General features: G+C 43.4%; 1 protein-coding gene across 11 annotated transcripts in view; it reads right to left on the reverse strand.

The window, feature by feature from the left end:
• Window positions 1–13193, reverse strand: part of LOC144613796 (uncharacterized) — a 97063-nt gene that overhangs the window by 39718 nt on the left and 44152 nt on the right. The window contains exon 5 of one of the 11 annotated variants that reach the window (XR_013551211.2): window positions 10748–11278. The exons of the other annotated variants lie outside the window; for them this stretch is intronic. The gene's annotated coding sequence lies outside the window, so the exon portion shown is untranslated. Of the gene's footprint in view, window positions 1–10747; window positions 11279–13193 lie in introns of those variants that run through there. 11 annotated transcript variants of the gene reach the window in all.

The raw sequence follows: 13193 nt of genomic DNA on the forward strand, positions 1-13193 counted from the left end.
CTGCTGGCTAACTTCTTCCAGACAATACTTATGAATTTTGCATAAGATTGCTGTCATCTTGACATTACTGTTTCGTGAGATTTATAATCTTGCAAACCATTTGTCACTGAAACAATGTGGAAGATAAAAGTAATTTCAGTAATACGTTGAAAATGTTCTGCTGCTGAAATGTTAGTACAAACATCCTATCGAATGAGGGGAGACATGTTTTAGAAATATTCCTGGCCGGCAACAAGATTAGATATAGAAAGTAGCATCATCGGGCCCTGGGCAAGGATGTACCTAACTTGCAATGCGCCACGTTTCTTGGGCCCCAACTGAAGACTGGTTGGGGCCCAAAGGGGACAAAGGCCATCTACCTCTCCCTCCCGTTCTCTGCGGGACTGGGTTCATGGCTGGTTACCAGATAAGAATAACTCTTCCTCAACCACACCTCTGTCAAAATAGATATATTAATTTTCAGGACTTAGGAATTCAGGGTGGTGAAGGGGTGCGTAGCACTGGTGTAAGTGTCCCACGGCCACAGAAATGTGACCTATTTATTCATGCATGCATTCAACAAACATTTATTACCTCCCACATGCCAGGCACACGTCACACCCCTCAGTATCTGACAGTCTAGTGGTGGAGACAGGCATGGATCCATCGGTGTCACGGAACACGTGCCATGACCCAGGGGTGACACAAAGGCACCTCCTGCCTGAGCCCAGGCAACAACACCCCCTAATCAGGCTTAGAAGCTTCCAAAATGCTTTAGCATGAAGCATTTGTTTCCCACATAAAGTGGAGATTTATCTCCGCCTCCCAAACAACTGGGGATAAAATCCTGTAAATTAATATTGCCGTCAGTGTATTCCAAGGACCACTTGCAGGATGATAATGGCTGTTGCCCCGGAGAAAGAAAAAAAAAAAAAAGGCAGGGGGAGGGTAATTGCTGGTCCCTAAAGTCTGGAAACCACTTATTTAATTAATGCAGGATTTCTTAAATCCCTTAAAATGTTCACGTGCATTATGAATCACCAGGAGAGGACGTAGGGTGTAGTCCTTCCCAGAGTTAGCTAACTGAAGATTTCTTTTTCCTACAGTCACTCTTCTCATTGAACATGCTCTGAGAACACATTCTGGAGCTTTCCTGGGACGGCTCATTCCTCTCTGTACCCTCTTCCAGGTTGAAGACATCAGGGTTACTCTACACATGGTTCAGGGTGGATAATCAAAATATGCTGATCTTCTTGGGAAAATATTAAGGTCCTACAGAAAGGTATAATTTCAAAGACCAAGAACTGATAGATGATGCATTTTCATTTTTATTTTGCTTAAATGTTCATTTATTTTTGAGACAGAGGGGGACGGAGACAGAGAGAAAGAGAGTGTGAGTGGGGGAGGGGGACAGAGGATCTGAAGGGGGCTCTGCAGAGAGACCCGTGTGGGGCTTGAACTCACCAACCGTGAGACCATGACGAGAGCCGAAGTCGAATGCTCAACTGACTGAGCCACTCATGCACCCCTAGATCATGGGTTTTTAAAAAATGATTTCTTCTGGCATGCCTGGGTGGCTCAGTCACTTAAGGATGTGACACTTGGTTTCAGCTCAGATCACGATGTCATGGTTCTCGAGATCGACCCCAAGTCGGGCTCTGCGCTGAGAGCACAGAGCCTGCGTGGGATTCTCTCTCTCTCTCTCTCTCTCTCTCTCTCTCTCTCTCTGCCCCTCCCCCACCCGCATGCACGCTCCATCTCTCCAAATAAATAAATAAACTTAAAAAGAAATGATTTCTTCCTAGTTTAAATATGTGTAACCAAACTCTTTTTCCCAGCTCCTAGGACTAGACTCTGTCTACTGCCCTTAGGGTGCCCTACTTTAGGTTTACAAATTGGAACACACACAAGCTTGGTTTCCTGTTTCTCCAGCAGGATTTGGAAAATATGTTGATGCAGCTTAAAAAGCACACGCCACAACTCAGAAGCTGAGGTCGACTAGCTTTAGGTAGATTAAAATATTGTTTGCAAGGACTTAAGGCTATAGATGTGGGTTCTCACTGGCTACATCCTAGAATCACCTGGGGAGCTTAAAAACACACACCCACCTCCAGACCTACCCCAGAATGAATTGAATCAGGTTCCCCGGAAGTGAGGCCCGAGAATTTTTATTTTTAAAAACTCCCTGGGTGTCTCTAGTGCACAGCCAGGATTGAGACGCACCGCCCTAAAAAGCCCAGCTGTGAGTCACAACAGCTGGCTGTCACCCGGCCTCATTTTCAGGACTTGCTAGTTCTTTAGGGGACATGCAGGGAGTTAACAGGAGTCAGCTCAGGCTCCCATAGCAAAGTTGCACAGGGTTGGTGGCCTAAGCAACACAGACTTAACTTTCTCACAGCTGTGAGGCAACAAGTCTGGGATGAAGGCGTGGGCAGGGTTAGTGTCCTCTGAGGCCTCTCTCCGTGGCTGGCAGACCGCCGCCTCCCCAGCGAGTCCTCACGTGGTCCCTCTGCGTGTGCACGCCTGCTGCTTCTCTGTGTCTCGATTTCCACCAGAAGGACTGGATTAGGGCCTCACCTTATGCCCGTTTTAAGTTAATCACCTCTTCAAAGGTCCTATCTCTAAATACAGTTACACCCTGAGGTACCAGAGCTTAGAATTTCAACACGGGAAATCCAACACCACCCATATAACAGGTGTGAGAGGAGACTCCCAAAGTCTCCGAGAAACACTGCAAATCGCCGTAGCCACGAAACTGACACTTTGTCCTGTTTCCGTCGTAATTAAACGCATGACGCAACGTAGGAAAAAGGAAGATTGTTGCCCTTACGGCCCCCAAGATGATAAAAACTTGAACATGTCCTATAAAACTTAATTTTCTTGAAAGAAAAGGGGAAAGAGGGGAAGTTTTATCTTTGACTTTTGTAGTAGTGGCATTTATAGGCGTAACGTAAACGTTGTGAATATGATGATCATGTGAAACATTGTTCTTTTCCCCTCATGAACAGATAATAACAAAAATGAGTATAAATGAGTACGATAAACATAAATATAACATTCACATAAACCAACTGTCTAAGTTTGATCATCTTGTTAATCTTCGCGGCATTTTCCCACCGAACACCTGTCGTGGTTTTTATTTGGCACACCAATCCTTTCGAAGTCTGACACCCTTGCATTTTGAAAATGAAGAAAAAGCATGGTTTTCTTTTCCAAATGCTTTTGTGTCGGAGACTTTTTGCCGTTCTGGAGGTTCCAGTGACATTTACCTGAGGAAGGGGCCTCCCCTGCCAGAGCCGCCGAAACCTTACCTAAGAACGCGTGTATCTCAAGCGCTGTGTGAACCAACACATGCCTTTTTTTGGTTCGCAGAATGAATCTCATGCAGCAAGAGAGCTTTACTGTCACCGCCTTTTGGTTTGTCTCCTTCCTAACTGGGGTTTTCTGGCTGTTTCTATTTGTGTTTCTGGATCAAGTCCGGTCCCAGTTGTGGTTTGAGCATGGGCAAGAATTTATACCCTATTGATGACTGAAGGGGAGGCAATCTAGGTTTCTGGTGATCTCTGTCAGGTGGCAAATAACAAAGGCCTGGGTTTACCTATCTTTTTTATCTGTCTTTTGTTTGTTTGACCTGGGGATGCGGATATCTTCTACTTTTGAAATGTGAATACAAAAATCCTATAAAATGAGGAGAGACGTGCTGTAGAAATAGTTTAGACTAGGGACTGATTGGATATAGAAAGAAGTGTCATCAGGGCCTCGGCGAGGATGTACCTAATGCAATGAGCCAGGTTTCTTGGGCCCCAACTGAAGGTTGACTGGGGCCCAAAGGGGACAAAGGCCTATCTACCTCTCCCTGTCATTCTCTGGGGGAAGCAGGCTTCTGGCTAGTCATTAGCCAGCAATTTCCCCTTCAGTGAGAGCCTATCATTCAAGAAACTTTCCTGTGCCAACTGGAAAAGCAAACAACCTTTTGAGATATATAGTGTCTGCACTTATGAGCTGTTGTGTTCTTTTTTTTTTTTTTTTTATCTCCAGCTGAGGTTATAAAACTGAAGCCACTAAATTCTTTCTTTCTTTCTTTCTTTTTTTTCTTTCTCTTTTTCTTTCTTTCTTTCTTTCTTTCTTTCTTTCTTTCTTTCTTTCTTTCTTTCTTTCTTTCTTAAATAAGCTCTACACCCAACATGGGGCTTGAACTCACGGCCCTGAGATCAAAAGTGGCATACTTGGGGCACCTGGGTGGCTCAGTTGATTAGGCGTCTGACTTTGGCTCAGGTCATGATCTCACAATTCAGGACTTCGGGCCCCGCGTGGGGTTCTGTGCTGACAGCTCAGAGCCTGGACCCTGCTTTGGATTCTGTGTCTCCCTCCCTCTCTCCCCTCTCCCCCTTGTTCTCTCTCTCTCTCTCTCTCTAAAATAAATATTAAAAAAAAAAAAAAAAAGTGGCACACTCTACTGACTGAGCCAGCCAGGCACCTGCCCCCACTAGTACTTTTTGTATGTTAAAAAAAGTTGTTCTCTCCATGCAAAAGGAAGGTAATTATTTTGTTTAGCATGTTCTATATTTGCGGCTGCCCCCTCCCTTCCTGTCCCAAGTTTCATCTCCTTTTCCTCCACCCTCCCCACCCAAAACACTTGTGGAGGTTAATTGGTGAATAAAGATCTTTCATTTTGTGCACATTCCATGGATAAACTAGTCAGAGCAAAGAGAGAAAATAATTACCAAATTACATTGTAAAGTTACTTGTATTTATCAAAGCATTTGTCTTGATTGGCATATAGAAATGCCCTTTGAAATTTAAAATAATAATTTTAAAGGTTTAAAATAAATTTAAAAGTAATTCCAGAACTGAGGAAAATCAAATTTTGATGTTTTCGAACAGACTTTTTTTTTGAGACAGAGAGAGAAAGAGAGTGAGTGTGCATGAGCAGGGGAAAAGCAGAGGGAGACAGAGACACAGAATTGGAAGCAGGTTCCAGGCTCTGAGCTCGAACCCACAAACTGTGAGATCATGACCTGAGCCGAAGTCAGACGCTTAACCAACTGAGCCACCCTGGCACACCTTAATGTTTTCAATGTGATGGTTCTTTAAGGAAAAAATTTCAAAAGTTTGATGAATCTATACCTGAGAGGAATGAAAAAGTTTAACTCTCAGATAAATTAATAGCCTTGGTTATGGTTTACAAGATAAAAAGCAAAGAAATGCTAAGGGATTTCAACAAAATTTGAAGAATTTTCAATACTTAGTCTCTAAATATAAGTGTTTATAAAGTATAAATCTATGGAAAAGTCTAAGAAATAGTCTTATTCAGGGTGAGAATTTTTATTCAAAGCAATTATATTTCTTCCTGATTTTATCACAATACAAAAACCAATATTCTAATTTATACAAAACTTATTTATAAAAATTTAAAGCTACTATAGATATTTCATACATCATGTGTGTGTGTGTGTGTGTGTGTGTGTGTGTGTAATCCCTACTTTTTAAAGTTTTTATTTATTTATTTTGAGAGAGAGTGCATGTGTGAGTGGGGGAGGGGAAGAGAGAGAAGGGGAGAGAGAATCCCAAGCAGGCTCTGAGCTGACAGCACGGAACCTGATTCGGAGCTTGAAATCATGAAACTGCCAGATCAAGACCTGAGCTAAAATCAAGACTTGGATGCTTAACCCATTCACCCACCCAGGTGCCCCAAAATCCCTACTTTTTAAAGTGAAGTGATGGGGCACCTGGGTGGCTCAGTCGGTTAAGCGTCCGACTTCGGCTCAGGTCATGATCTCGCGGTCCGTGAGTTCGAGCCCCGTGTCGGGCTCTGTGCTGACCGCTCAGAGTCTGGAGACTGTTTCAGAGTCTGTGTCTCCCTCTCTCTCTGACCCTCCCCCGTTCATGCTCTGTCTCACTCTGTCTCAAAAATAAATAAACGTTAAAAAAAAAAATTAAAAAAAAAATAAAGTGAAGTGAAATTCATGTAACATAAAACTAACCATTTTGAAGCGTATAAGTCAGGGGCATTTAGTACATTCACAACGTCGGACAGCCACCAACCTCTACCTAATTTCAAACGAGATGGTGTTTTCATCACCCAAAAAGCAGACTTCATCCCATTAAGAAGTCACTCCCGATTCCTCCCCGTCCCTAAGCCCCTGGAAACCACCAATATGCTTTCTGTATCTATGGATTTAATTGTTCTGGGTATTTCATACAAATGAAGTCATACAATATTTGACTTTTTGTGTCTGGCTTATTTCATTTAGCATAATGTCTCGAGGTTCATCCATGATGTAGCACTTATCAAAAGTGTGTTCATCTCTACAGCCAGATAATATTCTGTTGTATGTATATATCACATTTTCTTTATCCACTTTTCCATGATGGACACTTGTGTTGTTTCTACATTTTGGCTATTGTAAATATTACTCCTGTCAATATGTATGTACAGGCATTTGTTTCGATACCTGTTTTTAGTTCTTTTGTGTGTGTGTATACCCAGGAATGGAATTGCTGGGTCATATGGTAATTCTATGTTTAACTTGCTTGGGAACTATCAAGCTGTTTTCCACAGTGGCTGCACCATTTTACATCCTCACCAATTAACTTTAAGACTTTGAACTAATAGTAAATCAAGGTATTAGTACATACGTTGCACACCAGAAAATACTAGTTTCACTATACTCTTGGCATCACTGAGCAGGTTAAAATGGATGTATAAATTGATTAGTTTAAGAATCTTTTTATGGGTACCTGGCTGGCTTAGTCGGTAGAGCGCGTGATTCTTGATCTCACGGTTTAAGTTTGAGCTCCACACTGCGGTGTAGAGATTACTTAAAAAGAAAGTCTTTGAAAAAAAAAAAAAAAGAATCAGTTTAAAGATGCATTTGATTGCAGAGAGATATATACGCAAGATGATGGATGTATTCGATTTGTTTTGTTTTAAATAAAATTGTCTGGTTGTGCCAGAACATGAAAGAAGGTAATAGAAGGCAATTTGAGGCTATGTTGCAAATATAGAAAATAAGAAAAGAGAATTTAAGAGCCTGGGCTTATATGCCTGCATATAGTGAATGTGAAAGGAACAAAGAAATATGTTAAAAATGTTTGCAAAAATGGCTCCGTGATAATTGATTTATTCATAAGGTGGAAAGAGGCTTGTGCCTCCTTTACCACGAACTGCTATATGGAAGGTAATCAGAAAGAGTAAAGTAAGAATTTGGCTCTCTCTCTCTCTCTGTTAAAATTGTGAATTGATCCTCGGGTAGCTAGAATGCTCCTAACAAAAGCAAAGAAAGCAAAACAAGAAGAGTTAAAGGTATTCTGTGCCCAGATATCAGCGGTTCTCTCTCTTACTAAAATGCTCTGTAAACTGGTTGTTTTTGCCACACTTTTAAATCTATTTTAACAAAATGTCTTTAGTTTTGAAATAGAGTGTCAAATAATCCTTTTTACGTATTGCTGTGCTTCCTTTAAATATTACCTGAAAACATGTCTTGTCCTCAGGGCGTCTATGACTAATGCTCTTTTCATGTTTCCTTTAACTGTTTTTGACACTGCTTTCCCCAAATCTGAGACCCCAAATCAGAACTCCAAAACTGTAAAGATTTCTATGATACTTATGTTATCTTTGGAGTTTCCCAGATGTCCACTGGGTACCACAAAGTGTTGATCTCTCACCTTTTTTAAGAAGGAGACAGTACCGGGACGCCTGGGTGGCTCAGTCAGTTAAGCGTCTGAGACTTGGACCCAGGTCACGACCTCAGGTTTGTGAGTTGAAGCCCCACAATGGACTCTCTGCTGTGAGCACAGAGACCCGCTTCCGCTTTGGATCCTCGATCTCCCTCCCTCTGCCCCTCCCCCTCTTTCTCTGCCCCTCCCCCATGCACTCTCCCTCTTTCTCTCAAAAAATAAATGTTAAAAAAAAAGAGGGAGATAGAAGAAATAATCCGGTAATCTCTAGTTTTAATACACTCAACACTATGATGTCCACAATATGAATAAGCAGCAAGTCAAAAAGCTAAACCCCTCCGTATTAATTATATATAAATAGAAGGTATGAATCTAAATGTTTCAGTAATTATGCAATTTATGTCAGAAACATCCTTATGTACACATACAAATATGGGCACAAAAACGATACACAGGTTAATTTTTAAGAGACATCTTGATATTCTATATGAATGTTCTTTGTTATACAAACAACTTTCTCCATAAATACTTGTCAACTGATGAGAGAATACACTTTATGGGATAAACTAAAGACGCCAGATATTTGACAATGTCCTTACTGTTTGTAATGTTTTCTTACCCTCAGCATAAGGATCAACTAAATCCTCATTAAACTGAACGTTTACTGCACCTCAATAGAGTTCTGTTTCTTTGCATTCTGAAATATCATACGGTCATAATAAATTTGACGGTCATCATAAATTAACTAGCGCCTTAGGGTCTTGCCATCCACGGAGCGTTTTCTGCTTTTCCCTTCCACTCGCCTAAAAGTTGCTGCTACAAGAGCAGGTCAGAAATGGAGTCTTCTGAAAGAAATATCAAACGAGCTTCAGGAAAGCCCTGAACAGGTCCTCGGGACAGTTGAAACTAGGAAGGATGAGACCCCCAGACACAGGCTCCCTTTTATAAGATGACCCCTTCACCACTCTCTGTGAGCCTGTCAGGAGACCGAATCAGGACTGCCAGAACATTCCCTTCCAAAAGCAAAGGACTTCATGCAAATAATCTGTTTAGTCTGAGATCAACAAAACATACCGTAATTCCCTGGAACTAAATGAACAGAATGAGGTGATTTAACGGCGGCCGGTCTTCCGTTTTACATGTACACGTGAGGAAAAACTCTTTCCCTTAGTCTTACTTCAGCCCTGATCCTCATGAACAGGTTACACTGGTTACAAACTGGTCTCAAATCTTTTACAAATGGCAACTGGTGCCCGCTGAACCCTCAGGATTCAGGATGGGAGGAGGAAAGGGTATGAGAGAGCTTAATGCAGTAAGTCAATAAATCATGAGGGAAAACTTAAGAATGACAATTCTGTAAAAGTAAGAAGACAAAAGCAATAGCAACAGTGGTTAAATAAATATTATTCAAAGTGCCCTCACTAAGTTCCTTCTCTCTCTGTAACCATGGTAGTCTTTTACACAGGTTTAATAACGATGTGTTCTTTTTCCATTGGGGATACAATTGGATAGATCGAATCAAATCTATACTACGATCATGCCAGAAATCTCATCTAATTAAGTAGGATAAGCCCAAGGAGTGCCCTGGACATATGGAACAAGGCTTTCAGTGTCCTCCCACAAACCTGTTCTGCAGCCTGCTCGGTGGCTCACAGAGCCCCTGCCTCAAAGGCAGGCCAGGAACATTGACAAACAAGGGGATTTGGAGAGAAAAGAAGAGACCCAGATACACCGTGAGGAATGATTTTATGTGTCACTTCTCTGGGTCACAGGTGCCCAGATATTCGGTAAACATCATTTCTGGATACATATGGGAGGGTGTTTCCAGATGAGATTACCAAGTAAAGCAGATTGCTCTCCCCCACGTGGGTTGGCCTCATCCCCGCTGAGGGCCTGAATAGAACAAAAAGACAGAGGAAGGGACAAATCCCCCCTCTCTGCCTGACTGCTTGGGCTGTGACACCAGTCTTTTGCCCTCACGTTGGGACTTACACCATCAGAACCTCCTGGTTCTCGGACCTTGGGAATCAGGCACCATCTGCTTTCCTGGGTCTCCAGTTTGCGGAGAGCAGATTATGGGCCTTCCCAGCATCCATTATCATGTGAGCCAATTCCTTATAATAAATCTATATATGTATGTATGTATGTATGTATGTAAGTATGCTTGTTTGTATCTATCTATCTATCTATCTATCTATCTATCTCCTGTTGGTTCTGTTTCTCTGGAGAACCCTAACACATACATCCAGAAGTTAAAGGTACTGTGGGCAAAGCCTGGTAGAAGTGAATTTGATGGTTCTTGGTTCCTGATCTCAGTGGACAAACTGACAAGAAAAATAAAGTATTTCTGAGACAGGAGCATCTGGCTGGCTCAGTGGGTACAGCAGGGAACTCTTGACCTTGGGGTTGTAAGTTCGAGCCCCACATTAGGTGTAGACATTACTTAAAAGTAAAAATCTTTAAAAAAAATACTTCTAAGACATAAAACTTATACCGCTCGGGGCCTTATAAGGCCTCCAGAGAGAAGGAATTCTTAAACTTTAATATCATGTGGCTCTAGTTCTTTTAATGTACAGAGGGTCTTTGTGTATTAAACATTCATTACTCCTATGAAAATATAGTCATCGAATTAAAGAAAACATCATATTAATGATACTGAATCAGAAAATCATGAAGCGTCATAGGCGGTCAAATCTGCACCTTTGGGGCAGGAACTTGAACGAACAAAGGAGGGACTCCAGAGCAAACCTGGTATTTTTCTCTGCTCCATTCTGATCAAGGATATGACATACCACGGTCAGGAAACAGAAAAAAAAAAAAAAAAAAGAAAGAAAGAATTTTCACCCTGAGATAAAGCAAAAATAATAGTGCCACTCTGTCTATGTCTGGTCCACGAGATAATAAAGATAATAAAGACTGGAGCAGTTCCTAACAAACCTGAACTCCCTAAACAAGATGCAGCTCTGTGCCTGATTTCACGATGCCAATGCATGAGGATATGACAGGCGTGTGAAAAAGTTACTTTTTTCCCACCATGGAGAAAAGAATATAAGTTTGCCCAATTTGTAAGCCTGTGGTTTTCCTCTTTTATTTGGTTTTCTACCTGGTGGGGGGGAGGCGGTCAGTCTTTTTGAAGTCTGCTTCCCTTCACCTCTTTCTAATGTAACTGTTTCTCATTTCTGCTTTCTAAATGTTTTTATCTGTTGGCTTACCAACACCTGAAGAAGATCACCACATTTCAGTAGCCCGGCACTCCCCTAGGTGAACGTTCCTCTCTCATTCGGGGCATTTTTTCACGAGGCACCGTGGCTGTCTGCGTCAGGATAGGGGGCTGCCCAGAGGCAGCGAAGCCATGGGCTTGAGTGGCCACCTCAGCTGAGGGCTAGTTATCTATGTGGGGCCGTGGCCTGTAGGGCAAGGGCTATGTGAAAGAAGAGATGTTTACTTTACAGTTGCCAAATTAAGGGGACCCTCCGAGCAGGGTGCTTAGGGACATGGCACTTCTCAACGTGCAGCATCTGTGAACTTGGCTCTGGGCGTCTATTCATCTCAATCCATTTCCATAAGCTCCTGTCCCAGTTGCGTTCAGGGAGCACAGCCCCTGGTCCCCTGGAACGTGCTAAAGCAGAAAAGGAGAAAAGCGCGCTGCTATTCTTGGTCAGCTTCATGGTGAGAAGCTTCAGATTCTCTAGAAAACGAGAGAGATTCAATTGTGTGAGGTCACCAGGTCACAATGTCCCCGGGAACACTGCTATTCAGAGCGAAACATCCTTCTCAGAGGGGTCCTTAAAGTTTAATAACATCAGTCAGGTGCATCAAGACCCTGTGAGCACACGATCCCAGAAGGAGCCTCTGTCTGCTGTTACGGAGGAGCTCCCGCCTCCCCGGGTGCCGTTTTAGATCATCAAAGGTGACATTGAACGCTGTCTCCTAAGTTTCAGTCGCAGCCTTAACCACCCCGTGATTTAGCCAATGGCAGTTCTGTGACTCTTTGTGAACAAAAGGCCACCTTCCCGAGGCTGGAGGAAATGTGTATACCCCACAAGAAGAAGCAGAGAAGCACACAGAGTAAAAAAAAAATATATGCACCATAAACAGTGTTTGTTTAGTTGCTGTGGCACGACGCCGGACTGTGTGCCAGCTATTTTTATGCAGAACATTTTAGCTGAAAGAATTTACACACGGCATCTGCCCTCTTGACACATCGCAGCAACCTCAGTCAACGTGAAAAAAGCACCAAAGCGCGGCAGACGCACGTCCTTCAGTCGGCTGCCCACCGGAACCTCCCTCAGGGATGAATCTCAGATAACGGGGAGGGACAAAGGCAGACACAATGAGCATCTACTGCCAAGATTCCATTTACATAAAGCCCGAGAAGAGCAGAACGAATCTCTGATGGTAGAAATCACGAGTGACGTTACTGACCTGGAGCACCCAGGTGAAAAAAAAATGGTGGTTGTTCACAGGGGTATATGCATATGCAAAAATTCATCCAGTTTTACTGCATGTGACTTTACTGTATGTTATGGTCTGAATGTGCCCCCCTCCCCATTCATACGTTGAAGTCCTAACCCCCAGGTACGATGGCGTTAGGAGGTGGGGCTTTCGGGAGGTGGTTAGGATAGGATGAGGTCCCGAGGGTGGAGCCCTCACAAAGGGGATCAGTCCCCTTATAAAAGGGACCCCACAGAACTCACTAGCCCTTCCACCATGTAAGGATACAGAGAGACGGCTCTGGCTATGAACCCAAAAGAGGGCCTTCACCAGAACACAACCACACTTGCGCCTTGATCTTAGACTTCCAAGCCTCCAGAAGTGTCGCCCGTAAATCTCCGTTCTTTATAAGCCACCCAATCCATGGTATTTTGTGGTACTGGACTCAACGGTCTAATACAACAATTATAGGCAGGGCAAAGACGTTGTGTAGAAGTTACACCTCAATTTCTGCAGGTTTTAAAAAACCTACTGTCAACATACAGGAGCTCTCACGTTGGAGCCAAGAAGACCACTCTCCACCCACAAGGGCAAGTGTCAGACACCATTCTCCCCCCGCCCCCCCCCCCTCTGAAGTGGCCCAGTGTGGCCCAACATCACTTATTTCCCCTACGGGAGAGCGACTGTCCTACTGGACTACATAGAAATGCTGGCGTAGAGGCAGGGTGCACACTTCTCTCCAAGCTCACCCAGCCGGAGACAGCAGCGCCACCGCCACTCAGATGATCAACGTGGTCTGCGTCTCCTTGCGGCCTCGTCTCCCTCACCGTTCCCACTTGGACACGAAGGCCCCCGCCCGGTACAGGCCCAGCTGCAGACCGCTCACTGTCGCTGACTCTGCCGCACCCCCCAGGGCAAGCCCCACCCATTCTGTTGTCTGTTTTATTCAGTTCGTTTTCCTTTCTTCTTCATAATATCCGTGTGCTAATGGGCGCCCGGTTCATGAGTCACTGAGCGTGATGAGGCCTGAAGTGTAACAGGAATGCAAAACCCTTGAGCCAAATCATGACCAGCATCTGACCTCAGCCTCTCCCCGCTTA

This window comes from Panthera onca, chromosome D3 (genome assembly GCF_046562875.1).
Source record: "Panthera onca isolate mPanOnc1 chromosome D3, mPanOnc1 haplotype 2, whole genome shotgun sequence".
In the NCBI taxonomy this organism is placed as follows: domain Eukaryota; kingdom Metazoa; phylum Chordata; class Mammalia; order Carnivora; family Felidae; genus Panthera; species Panthera onca.